Here is a 20,992-nt window from a genome sequence, read left to right as displayed (position 1 = left end):
CACTTTCATGCCTCGGCATTGCTTGAATGGGCAGTTAAACTAGAAGCCCCCCTCCAATCGTGTTCACGTTGCTGTGCCTGAACTGTCTCAGCTGTGGAAGAACGCTCGCTCTAAGCTCTCCCTAGTCATAATAATAATAATCATCATCATCTTTATTGTCACAAATAGGCTCACATGAACATTGCAAAGAAGTTACTGTGAAAAGCCTCCAGTTGCCACGTTCCATGTGACCCCCTTCCCATCCCATCCCCCCAGATGTGTTTGTGCACTACCATTATAATGCTGCCTTGCTCCCACCCCACTCCTTTCCCCCAACTGCAGCACAGTCCTTGCCCCAGAACTGCTCTAACAGCCAACCAGGAAACGGTGACTTGTCTGTGCCCCCACCTGAATGCGTGGCCCCTGTTCCTTGAAGTCTAATGGGGCGACCCTCATGAGCACTGCACAAGGTTGTGTGCACTCAACCCTGAATTACCATCGAAGTTCAGCCTGCCAAGTGCATGGTTTTTATTGGCCGTTGTGAATCACGTTGTTCTGCAGTCGTGTGGACAAAATACCACTTGGGGGAAGGGGGGGGTGGGGTGATTCTGGTTGGTAAGCAAGATGATGAGATGCGAATGTATTCAAATTGCGTTCTTGACGTTGGGTTGCGGGAAAGGCGACCCGCCATTAAAGGGCTTCGCAAATGGCCGCTATTAGTTTCACGTTAGCTTGTTCTGATTTTTGACCATCCCGCCATATTGTCCACTCACACTGCCAAGCACACCCGCTACCAATGGGGTTGGAAAGCTCCCCATATTATTCCAAAGATGTGAAATTCTCCCAAAAATGACTGAAGTTTGGGTGGATTTCGCAGGGTGGTACTCATCAGGTGTTTGGGCGTGATCCAGATCTGCAGTCAACCAGACATTGTCATTTTTTGGAGCTTGGGGAGTTTCTCACTGAAAAATCCCACAATTTATTTTCTGCAGTAGGAACTAAATACGCCACAAGACAAATTTCTCAGAGTTTAGGTTGCCATTTTTGAAGAATGTCAACCCAAAGGGGCAATCTTCCCACCATCACTACAGGTCCATATGACCCACCAACCCCACAGCGCCCAGGCATGAGGATGACCCAACCCAACACCCATCCATCCTTGTCAGCATGGCCCCACCATCCCTCCCCGCAAGTGAGTGTAATATGCTATGGGGTTGCTGAAGGCTCCCCCACCTTTAAGGCCACCGTATTCTCAAGCTCACCCCCTTTCAGAACCCCAATGTTTTCAGGCTATCCCTCACCCTCCCCACCCTTCATAACCACCTATTCTTACTCCCTTTTGCTATCCCACCCTTCATTCCTCCCCTTCAACTCCACCTTTCATGGGCATGGCACAACACAAGCCCTGCCCCATGGAACTCGGGCAGTGCCAACCTGGCACCCAGATACTGTCCCGGTATCTGGGCAGTGTCAAACTGGCACTGTCTTGCCCTGTCCCCGACCAACCGGGCCTCTCAGCCCCCGGCTTGACCATCACCTGTGGTCTCCATTTTTTGGAGAGCAGTCCTAATTCGCACCGGCACCATGCCTCGCTGCGGGGCCGGTGAATACCGGAAGCTGGGAGACTGTGGCCTTGAATGGACTGTGCATATTTAAATTAGTTTAATGACTCATTTAAACATGCTGAACTCAATTATGCCCAGTAAAAGCGTGATCCAGATCGCGTCTTGCATAATGCGTCGGATGCATTGTGTGTAGCTCAGTGTCTGTCACAAAACACCGTTTTGGCCGCTCCCACTATGCACCTAGTGTAACAGGATTAGCATTGGGCGCAACGCGTTGGAAATATCATGTCTATTTCGTTTTTTTCATATACATTTTTTATACATATTGAAAAATGTCTAAAATGACTTCACAGAGAATTTCTGGAATTAATATATCGCAAAATATTTTTCAAAGTTAAAAACCGATAAATATTTATTTTTTTCAACACAGGAGTAAGGAGTTTGGTTGTTATCTGCGCTCTTAAGCTGCCTGTATTTTAGGATTTTCCTCACATAGTCACCTCATTATCCTAACAAAAGGGTTTCACTAGGACACGCCATGGGTTTGACAAAAACTTCATCATAATTCTCTCAGAGGATGGGTTCAGCGCCTCTCTGACACACATAATAGCCCCATGAATAAAACATAGGGCTGCCAGCACAGCATTATTTACAGAACAAAAGAGAATGAATACAAAAATAACATTCCTATTTAAAAATCATCTGCATAAACTTCTGTTTTAGAAACTGTTTTAGCTTTGTGGCTGTTTTCATTGCATTGGATGAGAGACTCTTTGATTTAGAATATTTATTAGCTACGAAGGTCTGATTTTCTCAAATAACCAATATACCATTAGCTTTCAACTCAGTCACGGAATTAAGAAGGTATAATTTGAATGTTTTTGAAACATTGCTCTTGTTTCATTTGGATACAAAATATACTGTTCAGTCGGTCTTGTAAGTAATTGGAAACATTTGGTCATTTTTACTGTTATAGGCATTTTGCTTGACTAAATAATTTTTAAACTGCGTGCAACTTTAATTGGTGGAGTGTAAATTTCAGATTAATCACATGTAAAATGTAATAGGACAAAGTATTCATTTGATGATACAGGTTTGAGCCACCAAAAACGGCTGGAAAAATGTCAGTTTAAAATTTCTCTACCTGAAATCTCAGGTTTAACCCTGCTTTTTTGTGCTTTGATCCAAATATTCAAGTCATAGTTAAAAGTAAGTGTAAGAATAGAACCAAAGCATAATTCTAATTTCAATACCAATGGGATAGATGTCCTACACAAGTTAAATGGCTGAAAACAAACATTTCCCCAGGGTTCAGTGTTTATATATCCCAGGATATTGAGAGAAAAACTGGGAGATCTGCAAGGTGCTGATAATCATTATGAGGGAGTCAGTGGACACTTGGGGATGGGCCAGAAGCTGGAAGCAGGCTGACATGGTACAGATATTTCAAAAAGTTGATAAAGCAGACACAGAGAACCATTGCAGCCTTTTGTCTCATGAATCAATGGGATTGATAATCAGCAGGAAATTGTGGGTTATCTGCAAACCAACAAACCAGTAAATAACAGTCAAACACAACATGGAGACGATCCTCCCTGACTCATCACCTCGATTTCTTTTTAAAATGACAACCCTATTTAGCTTGGGAATGATTGAGAAACTAGCTGAACAGTTGAAAACAATGGGAGTTAATTGGATAAGTCATCCCAGTTTGGGGAAAGGCTCTGAGTGGGTTGCCACAAGGTTCACCATTAGACTACTCCAGTTCCAGATTGATACCAATGAATTGGATTCTAAAATTTTAAATGGATGGTGAGGAATGTGGAAGGTGGCTGCCCCAGAAGTTACAGAATGAGTTGAACAAAAGTGTGGTGTTCTTTGTGTTGCTTATTTAGTATGGTTGGTATGGTGTTCCACAAAGACCACAGTATAGCTTTTACTTAAACAACGCTATGACTTTATTTACACTACTAAACTGGGTTTCAACACTCAGTCCTTCAGAATGCAGAATTGATCAATAACATCTCACTACTGGTATAAACTATAATCTAACCTTCTCACACTAACTGCTCTTATGACCTTCACTAGCTGTCTCCTGCATACACACCTCACCTAAGTCTGCTTTATACAGTTGTATCTGGTGGCTACTCATGATATTACATTAACCCTTGCAATGCTGATACTTATGACAACACCACATCCCCCTTTCTTTGCAAAATAAAATACACCTTACAGGTGTATTTCTGTCTACATAACTAGTAACTATCTATCTTATTATCTTACAATACAGTAATTTGTAATGACAGTTACATCACTTAGATGAGTATATGTTAAGTTTACAACCACAGGTTCAATCTCTCTCGAGGTCGTCTTCCTCTGGTAGAACGTCTCAGTGGAATGTGTTGGATTGCTCTTCCACATCTACTAGCTGTGTCTGTGCTAAACATGGATCTTGAAAGGCGATGTCCTTGAATATGTCATCACATGGTGCAACTTTTTCAAGTTGAGATTGAAACTTGTGCTTGACATGTAATAATGCTTGTCTGTTTCTCCTGAACAGCGACCCCTGTTCTGTTTGCACTAGTAAGACCTAGGTGCTACCTGTTTCAGAACCTGCACAAGATTTTGCCAGCCACCTTCTGGATTCTGAATTCTCACAAAAGCAGCTTCATGAAGCTCAGCTAGAGGCTTGGTATGTCTATCGTAGAACTCTTGTTGCTTCTTTTTTGTGTTTGTGCTTCTTTCACGTATCTTCTCATTATCAGTTTCTGGATTGATGATTTGTGGTAAAGTGGTTCACAGTCTTCTCCCATCAACATTTGTGCAGGTGAGACATCTGTCAAAAATAGTGTTGCTCGGGCTGCATGTGGCACAATGGTTAGTACTGCTGCCTACAGCACTGAGGATCTGGGTTTGAATCGCTGCCCTGGGTCACTGTCCATGTGGAGTTTGTACATTCTCCCCATGTCTGCGTGGGTTTCACCCCCACAACCCAAAGATGTGCAGGTTAGGTGGTTTGGCCACGCTAAATTGCCCCTTAATTGGAAAAAAAATTGGGTACTCTAAATTAAAAATAAAAATAAATAAATAATGGGTGTTGGTCGGTATGCTAACAATTCTACTGACACGTCTTGACCATCTTCACTCATTTTGCGGAATAACATCTTAATTATCCCTACTCCTTTCTCTGCTTTCTCATTAGACTGAGGATAACATTGGCTATGCGCCACATGATTGAAATTGGATTGCTCTGCAAACTGTGTCCACTCCCAATTTGAGAAACACGGACCATTGTCACAGACAACGTTAAGAGGTGTTCCATGGCATGCACAAATCAATTTTGTTTCCTTTATCACTGATCTAACAGTCAAATGTTTCAACAACTTTAAATCTGGAAAGTTGGTGTAATAGTCTATGACTATCAAGTCGTCATGACCCTGGAAATGAAATAGATCCATGCCCACTTTGTTCCATGGTCTGGCCATAATCTCCATCTGGTTTCTTTGCTCTGGCTGATGCATCTGACAAATAGGACATGCTTGAACATACTGATCGATATCTCTGTTTATCCCCAGCCAATACACTGATTGTCTGGTTCACGTACGATACTTTTCAAATCCTTGATGGCCCTCGTGAATCTGCTGCAGAATCCCTAAACGTAAAGTGGCAGGTATCACTATCCTGTCTCCCTTTAGCAGGACACCATAAACTGTAGTCAGATCATCTTTTATGTCTTGAAAGGGTGATTTGCATCCAGCAGACCATCCTTCTCTGAGGTATTGTTTCACCTTCTGGAGTGTCAAGTCCTTTTCAGTTTCAGCTTTTATGGTCTGTAGTTTGTGATTAGATAGTGGTAGTATCTCAGAAATTAAGCAAACTTGAGGTTTCACTCTTCAGACTGACTCAGGTTGTGATGTTTAAGTATCAGTGGTTGCCCTGGTTAGGGTATCCGCCACAACTAGTTCCTTGACAGAAGTATACACCAGGTCAAATCATATCTCCTGAGCTTCATCATCATGTGCTGCAACCATGATGACACCTCATTCAGGTCCTTTCTGATGATGTTCACCATTGGCATGTGGTTCGTCTCAACAGTAAAATGCAGTAGACCATTGACTTAGTTGGAGAATTTCATAATGTCAATGACGAGGCCATGACACTCTTTCTCAATCTGCGCATATCTCTGCTCCATATCTCTGCTCTATGGGAGTCATGTAGTGGGACGCATACCCAATTGGTTGCCACCTCTCATGGTTGTCCTTTTGTATGCCCTGCTTGTTAGCATCAGTGGAGATCTTTATCTCCCTTTTGGGATCATAGAATGCCAACAGCGGAGCAGTTGTCAGGACTCCCTTCATGTCCTGTCACTCTGCCGCACGAACAGACTTCCATTCGAATGCAGCATTTTTCTCAATGAGTTTCCGAAGAGCCTGTGTTCGGCTTGAGAGATCAGGAATGAACTTTCTCATGAAGTTCACCACTCCAAGCATTCGCGTAATCGCCTTTTTGTCTTCCGGTTTTGTCATGTCCCTAATGGCCTTTCCTTTATCCGGGTCTGGTTGAACACATTCTTGTGCAATAATGTCACCCAAGAATTTCAACCCATGTATACTGAACTGGCATTTGTCCCGATTGAGTATGGGACCGTAGCGATGAACCCTGTCAAACATGTCTGAGCCTGTTAATGTGCTGTTCTGGGGTGCTGGACTAGGTGCTGATATCATCCACATAGACTCTCACCTCTGGAATCCCCTCTATGACAGTCTCCATGGCTCAATGGAATATCTTTGAGGCCGATGTGATGCCAAATGGAAGGCGATTGAAACAATATCACCCAAAAGGCGTGTTAAATTACAGAGCATGCTACTTGGACCATCATGCTTGAACCACCAAAAGTCTTTGGATGCATCCAGCTTTGTGAACAGCATAGCATCCATCATTTCCGCTGTAATCTCATCCCTCTTGGGGATCTGGTACTGCTCTCTCATTGTGTTGGCATTAAGGGCCTTCGGGTCAATGCATATCCGAAGGACTCCATTGGTCTTTCATACACAGACCAGTGAACTGGCCCAGTCCGTCGGCTGCGTGACCTTGGAGATTACATCCTGTTTCTGCATGCGCTCAAGCTCAGTATTTAACCTCTCTCATAACGGAGCCGGAACTCGCTGTGACACATGTATTACTGGCCTGGCATTCTTCTTTACCTTAATCGAATAGGTGAACGGTAAGGTATCCATTCCCGAAAAGACATGATCACACTCATCCAAGAGTTGTTCTATGTCACCCTGTAGCGCCTCTGGTACACTGTCAGCCGTGTGAATGCACGTCACCAGGTTCAGCTTCTCACAAGCAACAACTCCATGATGATTTCTCACCCTCTACACCTCAAAGTCGATGGATATTTCAATTTTCCCATTCTTCATGACAAGGCAGCATGGCCCCTTTGTAGCTATTGTGTTACCATTGTAATCTGTGAGTTGACAGGTGGACTGCTTTATCAGAGGCTTTCTAATTGCTTGCTTTAAAGATCGGTACGTGATAATATTTGCGTGTGCTGCTGTGTCAACCGTGAATGGGATTAATTCTTCATTTACTTCAAGTGAGACAGTCCACTCCTTTATTATCTTTGAGAGTGTCTTTACTGGTCTTTCTTCTCGATCCAGTAAATCAATCCTAATAATAGCTTCTATCCTGAAGGTATCCGTTAGTGAATATGGTAAGCAATCCTCTCTCTCTGCTATGATTTTGGATTTTTTTCTCAACACTTTACACACTTTGGATCCACCTGCCATCATTATAACTGTTTAAATTTGGTTACTGGGACAGTTGCTGATAAACGCACTATGCTGCGCAATGGTTCAGTCTGCCACAATTGGAACAATGTTTCCTTCTCGCCGGGCAATGTTTTTTACTGTGGGTGTGTCCACAGTATGTGTACGTCATCACGCTCGTGATGTCACATTCAAAATGGCCTCCGGCTGTTCTACGCAGTTTTCTTTGCTGCGACACAGCATTAATGGCGTCAGCTATGTTTATCAACTTTGCACTCTTTTCCTTACCCTTAAGGGGCTGGTTTAGCATGGGGCTGGTTTAGCTCACTGGGTTAATCGCCAGCTTTTAAAGCAGACCAAGCAGGGCAGCAGCACACTCCGATTCCCGTACCAGCCTCCCCGGACAGGCGCCGGAATGTGGTGACTAGGGACTTTTCACAGTAACTTCATTGAAGCCTACTCGTGACAATAAGCAATTTTCTATTTCTATTTCTTTTCTAACCACAAATTCGGCTTATTTGCTTGATGCCGTTTCGCTGGCCTTACACATATTTATAGTGTCTTCAATTAACAACACCGGTCTTCTTAATTTTTTCTCACGCAGTGTTCACCATTTATTCCAAACACAACTTTATCTCGCAGCATAGACTCGGAGCCTGAGGACAGATTACCGGACTGCGCTCGGAGCTTAAGATCTGTGATGTCTGAATCTACAAACTCTCCTCTTTAACATTTCTTTAACATGCAGTGCTCATAGAATTTTTTAACAGTCGGACATCTCTGTGACACCATGCTATATTTATTTTTATCCTCATCTGTACTGAATTCAAACAAATTGAATAGCTCCAATGCTTGCGGTCCAGCCAAATTAGTAGGATAACTATTTTACGTTGGTCTAATGCATTTTCTAGCATGGAGGATGAAATAAAGACTTCCAACTGTTGCTTCTTCAATCTCTAATGCTATTCTAATCTAATTACTGTTTATTTCACAGAATAGAATCCTGGTACCATGTGATGTTCTTTGTGATGCTTATTTAGGATGGTTGGTGTAATGTTCCACAGAGACCACAGTATAGCATTTACTTAAACAAAGCTATGGTTTTATTTACACTACTAAACTGGGTTTCAAAACTTAGTCCTTCAGATTACAGAATTGATCAATAACATCTAACTACACTCATCTGCTGCGAATCGCACTACTGGTATAAACTATAATGTAACCTTCTCACACTAACTGCTCTTATGACCTTCACTAGCTGTCTCCTGCATACACTCCTCGCCTAAGGTCTGCTTTATACAGTTGTATCTGCAGCTCCCTCTAGTGGCTACTCATGATACTACATTAACCATTGTAGTGCTGATAGTTATGATAATACCACAAAAAGAGTAGGAACAACAACGGTAGGTGACAAATGTGTAGGATTTCCTACCAGAAGGAAAAATGGATGATATGCGGAATTTTCCAATAATGTTGAAACAGCTCAAAATCCTGGAACTCTTTCCCTAACAGTAATGTGGGTGTATATACACCACATGGGACTATAGTGGTTCAAGAAGACAGCTCACCACCACATTTTCAAGGGCAATTAGGAATGGACAATGAGTGCTGACCTAGCCAGTGATATCCACATCCCATGATGAATAAAAAGAAAAAAGGATGAAGTTGCAAGATACCCAGGAGTTTTAGTAAACTCAATGCTCAGCACATCATTTTGACTTTTGGTGATCATGGAAACAGGCAATATCAACTCAGCAGCCCACTGTAATGAACTTAAATGGATCTTCTGCAGGTATGAATGATAGTAAATAGTATATGGAAACAATCTCAAATACTAAATTAAATTCTAAATTAAAATGTGGGAGTAGGAAAAGGAAGCAGAGATTAAACTAATTAAATGTAACATTGGTAACATTCATGCAGAGTATTTAGCAGTTGAATGGGCCACCAAACAAAGTGGTGGAGGTGAAAGAAGCTGAAATCTTTAAAGAAATAACAAGAGAGAGTGATGCAAGTGTAAAATTGATCTTGCTGGGTAAATAAGAGGGTCATGTAATCTTACTGATGCAAAAATATTATGTCATTTCCAAGGTAGCACAGTAGTTAGCACTGTTGCTTCAGTGCCAGGGTCCCAGGTTCGATTCCCAGCTTGGGTCACTGTCTGTACGGAGTCTGCACGTTCTTCCCCGTGTCTGTGTGGGTTTCCTTCGGGTGATCCAGTTTCTTCCCACAAATCCCGAAAGGCGCGCTGTTAGGTAACTTGGACACTCAAATTCTCCCTCTCTGTACCCGAACAGATGCCGGAATGTAGCGACTAGGACTTTTTCACAGTAACTTCATTGCAGTGTTAATGTAAGCCTATTTGTGACAATAAAGATTATTGTTAATATACCTTGTTTGAATATTACATCACAGGGTATTACATCAATCAGAGGTTCACAAAGTGGCCCCAGTGGTTCCTTAAATAGTTGCCTTGTTTAGCATGGCACTGTACCTTTCAGACTAGTTAATCAATTTGGCTACATTGATCATACATTACTCATTGATCTGCTAAGTGTTGGTCCCAGAATCTCCAGTTAAGCGGGGAATAATAAAGCTGAATTCCCACTTGATCAGTATCCAGTGACCTTCACTGGAAGTGAACATGATTGTGGATATCACATGAGCACCAGCTTGACCTTGACATGTAGCCATTAATAGCCATTAATTCTCCCGTTTCTTACATGAAAATGGCATTTCAGGGGATATGTCCTCACAAGAAAAAACACAAGGCAGCACTGCTGATTTGCCATTGAATGTCAAGGTGAAAATGTAGGAGTGTATATGCAAGTTTCCGGAATCCAGTCATCTGGAGTACATAGGCTGATGGATCTATTCTAAAAGTGGCAATATACATAAAGAATGAAGAAAAATTGTAACTGCTTCCCCCATAATACACTTCGTGTTCTAAGCACAGTTGGCGAGTGATTCCCGTCAACTGGTAAATGGTTATGACAACAAAGATATGTTGCATAAATAAAAGCAAAATACTGTAGATGCTGGAAATCTGAAATAAAACAGAAAATATTTGACAAATTGAGCAGGTTTGACAGCATCTCTGGCAGGAAACAGAGAGGCGCAATTTAACGGCCTTGTTGCGCAGGATTTGGTGTCAACATGAGGCTGTTGAATTTTACGATAGGCTTCTGCCAAGATTTGTGATGCTTGAAACGCCTCCCTAGAATTAACAGAGTCTCACAAGACGCCACAATCTGGATCTCGCACTCACTGGACGTGATTCAGATCAACATATTTAAATAAGCCATTCGGCTTATCCTGACACCTGGGACCTAATGGCCGCGCCTGGAAGACCTCGTCTGGAAGTCCTCTCCGTATAGCACCCGGGCACCTTGGCACCCCCAGCCAGACATCATGGAAGTGCCACCCAAGCACTGCCTGCCCACCAAGTAGCACTGTCAGGGGAACTGCCAGGGTGTCAGGATCACAGTACAAGGGTGCCCGGTTGTCACGGGGCCTTACCAGGTGGAAGGAGAGCGAGAACCCGGCCTTCCCACTGTTAGGGAGGAAAGATGATGGGGGGAGGTTGAAAATGGTCTTGGAGGGGGGGGGGGGGGGGGAGGTGCTGAGGTGGGTGGGGGAGATCGGGGCAGTCAGACACAATGGGGCTCCAATCTGTGTGGAATCATTATACTCACCATCAGGAGCTGACTCTTGGTGTGGCCTCTGTGGACAGAAACTCCCCAAGGCCAAATAAAAGTGCTGTTAGACAGCAAGATATTTTTTGCCTCTGCTGCCGCCGACTAATACCCTGCTAAAGGCGCCCAAACCTGAACCAGGGCTGGATTCTTCAGCCATGCCTACCACAAGATCACCACAAATGGAACGGGGACCATGTAAAGGTCTGTTGACCTCGGCAACAAATTTCTAGTCCCCAAGCAGGCGCTGCCAAAGAATCCCGTCCATCGTCTTTTTCTGGTTAAATCGCACCCGGAGTTAAAGTTTCTAAACCGCATGACTTTTTGGGATATTAACACTGTTTATCTCTCCACAGATGTTGTCAGACCTGCTGTAGCTATGTTGCAGTTGTATTTTAGAAGACTATAAACAATGTTATGCTTGAGTAAAATCAATCAAGTTTAATGAGTAAAGGGGAGTGTGAGCAACTGATGAAATGTCATCAACGTGAAACATTGGGCAGGATTTTGGGTTTTGTGTTGGAACCCTGACATTGGGGTCAAATGTGGGGTCAAATGGGAGTTCCAATTCTGCATCATATTGCAAGCTAATTACTGGCCAATGGGTGAGCTCACTGTCCAATTAAGGATAATGTTTGGGGTCTCAAAGCTGGAGGTCCAATAAGGGCACAGATGATGCATGAAGGCGGCCATTGCAGTTAAGGGAGAGAGTGAGCACTTCCATCTTGAGGTGCGCTCTTAGCAACTTAAAAACATATTGAATAAAATAAATGACCACAGGACGATATTGTGTTGGGAAGCCAGGGAGACAAAAAGGGCCTAAAAGACTACCTGAAGTGCTGACCCCGTCTGCCACCGAAGCCCGCCATCAAACATCACATCACCTACTTCTGATACCTTGGCAGGCTCTCTGGCAGACTGGGAAATTCTGGTCAGTGCGTGATAATTGGCCTTGTGTTTGCCTGAAATTCTTACCCATCATTTGGCTGTGAGCCCTTTCATCCCCAATCCTTTCTCTGGCAAAACGGCTCTGGCCAAGATGGTGGCAGCAAACTGTCAGGTTGGCTGGCGGCATAAAATTACCCACCTGCCTCCTTTCTCAGCCCGAAATATGGGTAAAACCATTGCCCACTGACTCCGTTTCCCTCTTCACAGATGCTGTGAAGCTGGCCATTTCTAACATTTCCAATTTTCGTCCAGATTTCCATCAACCACCATATCTTGCATTTATTTTAAAGAATGGCGTTGATTTGCTTAAACTACTAAATTATTAATCAGTTTGTAGGGTATTGCTCGTTATGCTTTCCCTTAATTTGCTCTGTTTTAATTACCTTTGCTCAAGAGTCGCCAGGTATCTTTCTGATACCACCACAGGGTTCAAAGCCAAGTACTGATCAATGACTCAATACACCAGTTAGTAAGTTTGAAATCAATACACATTTATTTACACACACAGTCAATTATTACTCATGCATAAACTCTACTCGCTAAACTACAACTACTACTAAAAGCCTACACGTAGCTTCGAGTGGCCCACCCAGTCAGAGGAACAATGGCCGTTGTCCGGTTCTGATACTGCTGGCTTCGAACTGTTACGGAATAGGAGCTAGGAGTGTCTATCTCGTAGCGTGCGTTGACCTTAGACTTACTTGGTTGGTGCAGCTGCTAGGCAGGTCTCTCCTCACTGAGAGCCAAGGTCGAGAGAGCGAACTGAACTTGGGGACTCTGCTTTATAATCCCCAGGGGTTTTGTACCCTTCTCGGCGGACCCAGGACTTGGTCCCAATTAATTGGACAATGTCCTAATCGTTCCTATTGATTTTCTCCAATACCGGAGTTGTTCCCTGATCGTTGGGCGGGCCCTATGTGGCCGTTGGCCTGCCTTTGTTTTAGCTCCCACTGGCGCCGGGGAGTCTGCCCTGGTCTCGATTGTTTCAATGTTTCCTTTTTTCTCCGGAGATAGCTCATTAATATGTTAATGGCTATTGGTTTCAGTTCTGTCTGGGTTCTGCAAATCTTAATACGGAGGAAACCTTGCACCTGCTTGTTTTCCCTAGTCCTGTCCAGTTTTCCCTGCACTCTTTGCTGGTATCCATTTTGGAATCGGGACATGGCCACCCCAGGTGGCTACAAGGGACTCTCTGTTTAACTTCTTGTTTTACATTTCAAGACGTTGATATGCAATGCACAAAAAGGTCAGTCGAAGAGTGTAACTGTTTACCTTGAATATTGCTGACAAAATATTAACGAGGGAAGAAGAAAATGCTGCACGAAATATGCAATTAAAATCCTATCTTTTTCTGCTGATTTCTATTCCCCTCGCACTTGTAAACTATTAGTGTTACCCAAGTCCTGATTAATCATAATATAAAATCAACGGTGTTTCCAGCTACTGTGTGACGATGACTGCAGCTCAAATAATTTTGAGAAAGATTTCTGTTCTTTGAATATATTTTGGTATCTCATTTAAATGCTGTTATCGTACAAATTAGTTTTTTTTTATCATCTGCAGAGCATTTTCTTTCACCAATTGTCTCCCGTTTATCTCTTCCCTTTTCAAACAGTATTGGCTGCTGTTAAACTATAGTTCTATGGGCAGTGGTTGCCCTCTAGCACTTTGCCTATGTCTGATTTGCAAACTTGAACAGTGAGCCTCGATTTTAACCCTCCTTTGCCAGCGAGAATGGTATGCGGAAGAGAATAAGAAAAGTTTACTTACTGACCTAAAGTTGCCTCATTCATTCAAGTGCTGTTTCACCTTAGGTGACTTTCAGGGCAGCCCCCACCACTTTTCCCATGCCATGCCAAGGTCTTTTGGCATTCCCAGTGCAGCTTCCCACAACTGCCATGTATGTATCAGTCCCGATTGCATGTACAAAACCTCCCATCGACTTTACAAGACCCCACTCATCCCTGATTGCATCAGTAAGGCTCCCTCATTCCCGATTGCACTTAACAGCCCCTCCATTCACAATTATATTGGAACGCCCCCTCACCAATTGTTTCCGGAACCCACACCCACTTCCTACTAGCGTCTGTTCCCAGGTATCTACAGCCATGGTCTCCTGCTGACAGATTTTCACTCCAGCCCACTGAGGTGTCCATGCATATGTCACTTATTCTGGGCATCACATGAACTGTGCCATCACCCCATCCCCCTAGTAAAACTTATACCTGAATGTCAGTGATTAGGGGGCATTACAACTGAAATGTTCACATCTGCAAACTTCGAATAGGGGTCCCTGAATGTTGATTGCGACTGCTTGCTGATTAAAGAATATTGGGCGAATTGTGGTATTTGCACTACTACTATGACTTTGATCAATAGGATGATTGAGTCTCGATGGCACCTTCCTGGTCTTTAAGACTAGTATATCATTTCTGTAACCAATCAAGTAATCAAAATGCATTGGGGGCCCTATCAGTTTCTCTTTTAATGGATAAAATTAACTGTCAGAGCATTAGCTTTTGCTGAGCATCACAGCATTTAAGGGAAAAATACCATTCCTTTGTTTGTTTTAGTCTGATTCACTTTATAGTCATATCATCTATTTATGTGTGGGAAACCTTGTGGTGCAATGGGTAGCATCCCTGCTTCTGAGGTAGAAGCGTCGGATTTGAGTCCCACCCCATGACTTGATGCGCATTCATGATGTGGGCCAACAGGTTGTGTGTCAACCTGTAAACTCTTTCCAACACACACCGGTGGCTGGCAGGAAGAGTGAGAGAGACTCCTGGTCAGTTACACTTGATGCCAAGGGGTAGCCCTCAAGCTATAAGCCTCTGGCAACAGACTAGTTACCTCGTTCCAGGATAAAACTAGGTCTGGAAACAGATGAAAGTCTGCCTTGTGTGTGTGAAGAGAAACACCAACAACATCTATTTCTGTGAACACAACGTAATCAGTTTACATTTCAGTTATCTTCTCCCCTTAGCATTTAAAAATAAGACAGAAGTATTTCCTAACCCCCCCCCCCCCAGCGATGTATTTTCAGGCAACAGAGGTGGGTCCCTTTGGCCTGCGGCTTCGCCAAGTGTGCAACAAATGGCCATTGACCTTTGGCGAGACTGGAAGCTCCTGCTGGCGCCCAATAGCGAGCCGTCTCCACTGACGGTAACAGACCATGGTGGTGATGGTAGGTCACGGAAAACCCCGGGCATTGTATCTCCACTCAATTCTCTGGTCCCCATTGAAAACAAATTTAATACTGGCAGTTTCCGTTCAGACCAGAGTGTCACTGTAAGAGGTTTTCCCATATGGAGAACAGAAAAGGCGTGAAGAGACAACCATAAAGCAATACTTGTTAATCCAGGGATCCAGCTTGGTTCATTTCTCTGCTAGAGTATTTTGCTCTATCCAATTCTTACCCCAATTCTACTTCATTCCCATTCCTCTGCCATCTTCAGAAACTTGATTCCACCTTGAATAAGCCCATAACTTATCTCCGTTGGAACTTTAAGAAGAATTCTTCTCTGGGATATCATCATCACTGCAACCAGTGAAAACCTCTTGAAAAGGTGGTCCTCTGGCACTGGTGGTCTTGCCTTCAGCATTCTCAAACCTATGCCTTGGAATTAACTTCATCAGTCTCTCTGTATGTTTCTTAAAATCTATCCCTTTGATCAAGCTTCTAATTATCCCGATTACTATTTATTTGGTACAGTGTCAACTTTTGTCAGTTTCTTTCCTCTGTTAAAACGGCTATATAAATGCAAGCTGTTGCTGCATTGTAACTTAAACCCCAAATTCCCTGTGCCTTCCTTTTCGCTTTTAATTGAACTCTCTCTGATGAATCTGCTGCAACCAATCAGGTCCTCAATGCCTCCCAGTTGTCAGGAAAAAGTCCAATTCTGTTTTGTTCCACATCCTTGATTTATTTTACTTCATTTTTGATGGTTGCATTTAGTTGCCTAGGTCTTAAGCTTGGGAATTTCCTCCCTAAACCAATCCACTTCTCTCTTTCTCTTTCCCCTCCTTACAACATGCCTCTTTGACCAAGATTTTGATCACCTGTCCTAATATCGCTTTATGCGGCTTGGCATCAGAGATGGATTTTAAATGAAACACACTGCATCCATAATTGTTCTTGAGAAGGTGGTCCTGTGGCACGAGTAGTCTCGTCTTCTGCCTTCTCAAACTGTGGCATTTCCAATGGTGGGTGGGGGGGGGGATGCACCGGCCAGTGCAGATGACCCAACCCAAGGCTGAGAGCAGGCCAACAACAGTGAGGCGGTGAAATCAAGCCACCATGAGGTGAGGTCAGCTGCTAAGCAGCCGAGACAAGCAGGTTTGCTTTGAAAGTGCGCCTTCACAAGATTTTACCTACAATGATGTAATTGCTGATTTTGTAAAGAAAAGTGTAGGAAAATCTATCTAAATTACCATGCTGACAAGGTATAGAAAAGAGAATCTTAAAGATCTATCTATCTTCCGTATTCTCTTGTTTATATTCTGTTTTTCAAAATGGACTACTGAAGGTCTGATATAATGGCTGCTGCTGGTCATGTGCTGGTCATTCTAACCTTCGTCGCTCTCAAGACTGACCTTCAGAAAGTCTCCTCCAGGACAAAGAACAGGGGTGGGATTCTCCATTGGCTTACGGCGAAAAAAGGAAATGCGATTGGGTAGACAATAGGTTCCAAAGCCAAAATTACGGCTGCCGCCGATTTGACGCCAAAGCGCAATTCTTCGTCACCTTGACACCGGCATCAATGTGGTCCGGAACGCACATACAGTAAACACCATTTGCATGTCATTAGCGGCCTGACACCGTATTCTCTGGGGACTCTGCGATTCCCTGCCTCCGATGGGCCGAGTTCCCAATGGCGCATTCACTTGTGTTTTTAAAAATCATGAAACCGGCGTCGTCGCTGCTGAGGGAGAGAGAGGGGGTACGGAAAGTGCCCAACATTGTCATAGTTTTCTGACTGTTGTAAATTGCTGTAGAATTGTAGAATGCTGGCCATGGGGCTCTGCCAGGGCCGGGGGTGTAGCGGGGGGTGGCCAGGTGTGGGATGTGGGGTCGGGGTGCACGGGCATGGAACACCATTGCCGCAGCCGGAAAGACAGCCATGCAGCTGCGCAAACCACTGACTGCCCACTGCGAACTTAGGGCCCTGGATCATATGGATGTCACCCCAGGCCAACCCCCGAGATGCATTCTGACCCCAGCTGATCCATCAGCGGGATGGGCGCACTCCAGCATGACCAGTGCCCTCTTGTTGGCTGGGATGAGTGTGTGGGGAGTGTAATGTGTATATGCGGTTGCAACTTGTCAGCCTCCCGAGTATCAATCATGGACCCGGTGAATCACGCACTGTTTTTCATTGGAAACCGATTGTGTTCCACGTGGCGCTGGTGTTAGCCCCGCCACAGTCACTGAATCGGTCCAGTTTTGCTGTCGTGAAGGTCCATGAATCCTGCCCCGGCATCAATACTTAGTCTCAGAAACAGAGAATCCCGTCCCAGAATCCTGCCAGACAAAGCCACTGATATTGGACTTGGACTCACTGGACACTCCACTCATGTGAATTTACAGCAATAACGTCTTTGATTTTGTGAGCGGAAGTAAGGAAGTCAACTTGAATTTTTGAAACTGAATGAGACTCTGTGAAATATACTGAATGGCAGCGTGTGCATCTTGTTGATTGAAGTATTTGCTTCTGTCCTGCACTGGCCTGTGCTGCAGAGATGTCATCGGCTTATTTTTCCATTTTGTTGCTAATCAGCAAGTTCCGTGTTTGCTCGTCTCAAGACTTACACATCGCAATTTTGACCATCTTTACTGTCATTCTGACAAGAGGTAAGCTTGGATTTCAATACAGCAGTTATTCATACAGACATGTTTTTACAAATTAAAAAGCAACAAACAATTTCTATATTTTTGTGGCTTCCTCCTTTGTGCTCCGTGGGGCGAGGATGGTTGGGGGCGGGAGGGGTGTGATGTTTGCGGGGGTAGAAATGAAGTTGAGTGCAAAGCCCGAATAACTGTAAATCCACCTCTGCTTGACATCAAATTCTGAATGAAATGGTTCTTCTGAAGCACCTTGCGACTTTTAATACTTTAAAGGTACTATATAATTATAGGAACTATAATTTTAGATATATGAACGGGCGGGGAACAGAGGAAAGTAGATGCTTGGAAAATAGGCAACAGGTTTAGATAAAGGATCTGGACCGGCGCAGGCTGGGAGGGCCGAAGGGCCTGTTCCTGTGCTGTAATTTTATTTGTTCTTTGTTCTTTGTATATAATTGTAAATTGTTTCTTGTTGAAGGGGATGTACTTGGCAAAAGATCAATAATTACCCTTTTAACAAATTGAAATGAAAATCACTTTTTGTCACAAGTAGGCTTCAAATGAAGTTACTGTGAAAAGCCCCTAGTTGCCACATTCCGGCGACTGTTCGGGGAGGCTGGTACAGGAATTGAACCATGCTGCTGGCCTGCCTTGGTCTGCTTTAAAAGCCAGCTATTTAGCCCTGTGCTAACTAGATCAGAACAAATTGTTGATAAGTACTTTTGAACTATCTAATAAATGGAAAACAATCTGTTGTTCATGTGAAAACTAACAATCAAATAATTTACAACTATTACAAATATGCACTTGCAAATTGAACACTGCAGAATAATTGGCAAGATAAATGTTTAACTTACATAATGCTTTATACTGTCTTGGGAACAATCAGTGCTCAAAATCTTGACTCTTTTCCAGAATTCTTTAGTTGAAACTAACACTTCTGTTCCCATGGAGTGTTTTCTCACCTCCACAATGTGGGGAGAAAACTGACACAAACCTGGGAATGACAGAATGGGAAAAGCTAACAGTGTGTAAACTTTCCTGCTATGCTTTTGGCACTCCAGATTCAAAGGACTTTTTAATATTTGGCAAAAAAAGACGTTTTAAATGCATTTTAGTTTTCAGGAAGCTCGAAGTTGAACTACATCCTCTAAGAATTTAGAAGGATCTTGTTGTGCCCTAACATTTGGCTAAAATGTCAATATCTTGGTCTTGAGGACGATTCTGAGTGATTTTTGTGAAGCTGCAAGATTTCCTTACAACCAAAGTTGAAGCAATCTAACCAGTTTGCGCCAGGAGATCAACTTAAGTTGCGTCACAAAAAATATCTGAGAGAACTGTCTATTGTTTTAACTTACAATCCACCATGATTTTTTAAAACATCCTTTAAGAAAGCAAAACGGTCTATTGACCCATACAAATTTTTACATTTTAATGTAAAATGAAACTCTATCCTATGCCTTTTCATCCAGAGTGCTCAAAGTTCCACACAATATTCTAAAGGATAAATCCATTGATCCCATACTGCCTGTTGGAAGCCATACTTAAAAGGAGCTTGACAAGTGACTGAATTCCCCAATCTTCAATGGGCTTGTCTTTGTCGGGGGTGCTTTTAGCATGTAAATTAAAAGTATTCTCATCCCCCCACCTTCGAGTCCAGGCGACTCTGTCAGCAAAATACTCCAAACACAGAAATCAATGGGGAAACCAATGAAAACATTCAATAGAATTTAATAAGTGAAGGTGAAAAAGACAATAAAGTGCCATCCTAGGAAGAAATTACAGGATCTAATGGGAACTATTACTTTTTTGAAAATTCTTTTTATTGGCTTTTCTCAAATTTATAAACAGTTGTTCAATATATACATTACACTTTTCTTTCCCGTGCTAATTTACTTTATTGTTCTTCATTTAACTAATTCTATATACATTTTGTTGCCCTATGGATGGGTCTCCGATTCCCCCCACCCCCATCCCCCATTGGCTTCAGCACCCTTCCCCTTCCTCGTCTCTTGTGTTTTCCCCACCTTCCTTCACCCCCCACCCCAGGTTGCGCAGTCCTCATTTTTTTTTTCCTGGCTTACTCCTCGTTGCTGGCCTCAAACAGGTTTTGAAATAGGCCGTCGAACTGCCCCCAAATATCCAGTAAGCCTTCCTCTGACCCTCGGACGGTGTACTTAATCTGAGATGTCAATGAGCCAGTCTGCAGCTTTAGGCAGTGCTGCTGATCGCCAGCCGAGCAGGATTCTCTGGCACATGATTAGGGAAGCGAAAGCGACGGCGTTGGCCCCCTTCCCCATGTGTAACTCTGGCTGCTCCGATACCCCAAAGAATGCCACTATTGGGCATGGCTCCACCCTCACCCCCACAACCTTGGACATTGCCTCGGAGAAGGCTGTCCAGAACCCAGCAAGCTTGGGGCAAGCTCAGAACATGTGGGTGTGGTTGGCCGGGCCCTCTGGCATTGTTCACATTTATCCTCCACCTCCGGGAAGAACCGGCCCCATTAGGGTCCTGGTCAGGTGTGCCCTGTGCACCACTTTGAGCTGCATTAGGCTTAGCCTTGCGCAGGAGGAGGTGGAGTTGGCCCTGCTCAGTGTTTCGCTCCAGAGTCCCCATCTCACCTCTATCCCCAGGTCGTCCTCCCTTTTTTGTCTGGTCACGTCCAGTGGTGTTCGAGTGTTGTCCAGTAGCTGTCCGTATATTTTCCCGCATAGCCCCCACTTCAGATCCTCTAGTAGTATGTTTTATGGGGCCCCAGGGTACCCTAGTATCTCTTTGCGTAGGAAGTGCTTTATTTGGAGGTGTCTCAATTCCAGTCTTTTTGTTAGTTTCCACTTCCTCATCAGTTCGTCCAATGTCACCAGTCTGCAACCTATGTAGAAGCCCCCGATCATCAGTGTGCCCCCATCCTGCCTCCATCTTTTGAAGGTGGTATCTAGTCTGGCTGGGGGCAATCTGTGATTGCCGCAATTGGGGGCAATGGGGGGCATTTTGGTTATCCCGAAGTGCTGTCTCAACTGGGTCCACGTTCTCAGCGTGGCCGCTACCACTGGGCTCGTTGTGTACCTTTTTGAAGAGTATGGAAGTGCTGCTGTAGCCAGGGCCCAGAGGGTTGTTCCTTTACAGGATGCCTCCTCCATTTGTACCCAATCTGTGTCGGGTTCTTGTACCCATCCACTCACT

At 43.8% G+C, this 20,992-nt stretch overlaps 1 protein-coding gene across 3 annotated transcripts in view; it reads right to left on the bottom strand.

Annotated features, from left to right (window-relative positions):
• The window catches only part of LOC119969049 (stromal cell-derived factor 2-like), a 141,275-nt gene that overhangs the window by 90,989 nt on the left and 29,294 nt on the right, over positions 1-20,992 (bottom strand). The window contains exon 2 of one of the 3 annotated variants that reach the window (XR_005461290.1): positions 18,715-18,803. The exons of the other annotated variants lie outside the window; for them this stretch is intronic. The gene's annotated coding sequence lies outside the window, so the exon portion shown is untranslated. Of the gene's footprint in view, positions 1-18,714; positions 18,804-20,992 lie in introns of those variants that run through there. 3 annotated transcript variants of the gene reach the window in all.

This window comes from Scyliorhinus canicula, chromosome 7, assembly GCF_902713615.1.
Source record: "Scyliorhinus canicula chromosome 7, sScyCan1.1, whole genome shotgun sequence".
NCBI classification, from domain to species: domain Eukaryota; kingdom Metazoa; phylum Chordata; class Chondrichthyes; order Carcharhiniformes; family Scyliorhinidae; genus Scyliorhinus; species Scyliorhinus canicula.
This window is presented reverse-complemented; position numbering and strand designations above follow the sequence as displayed.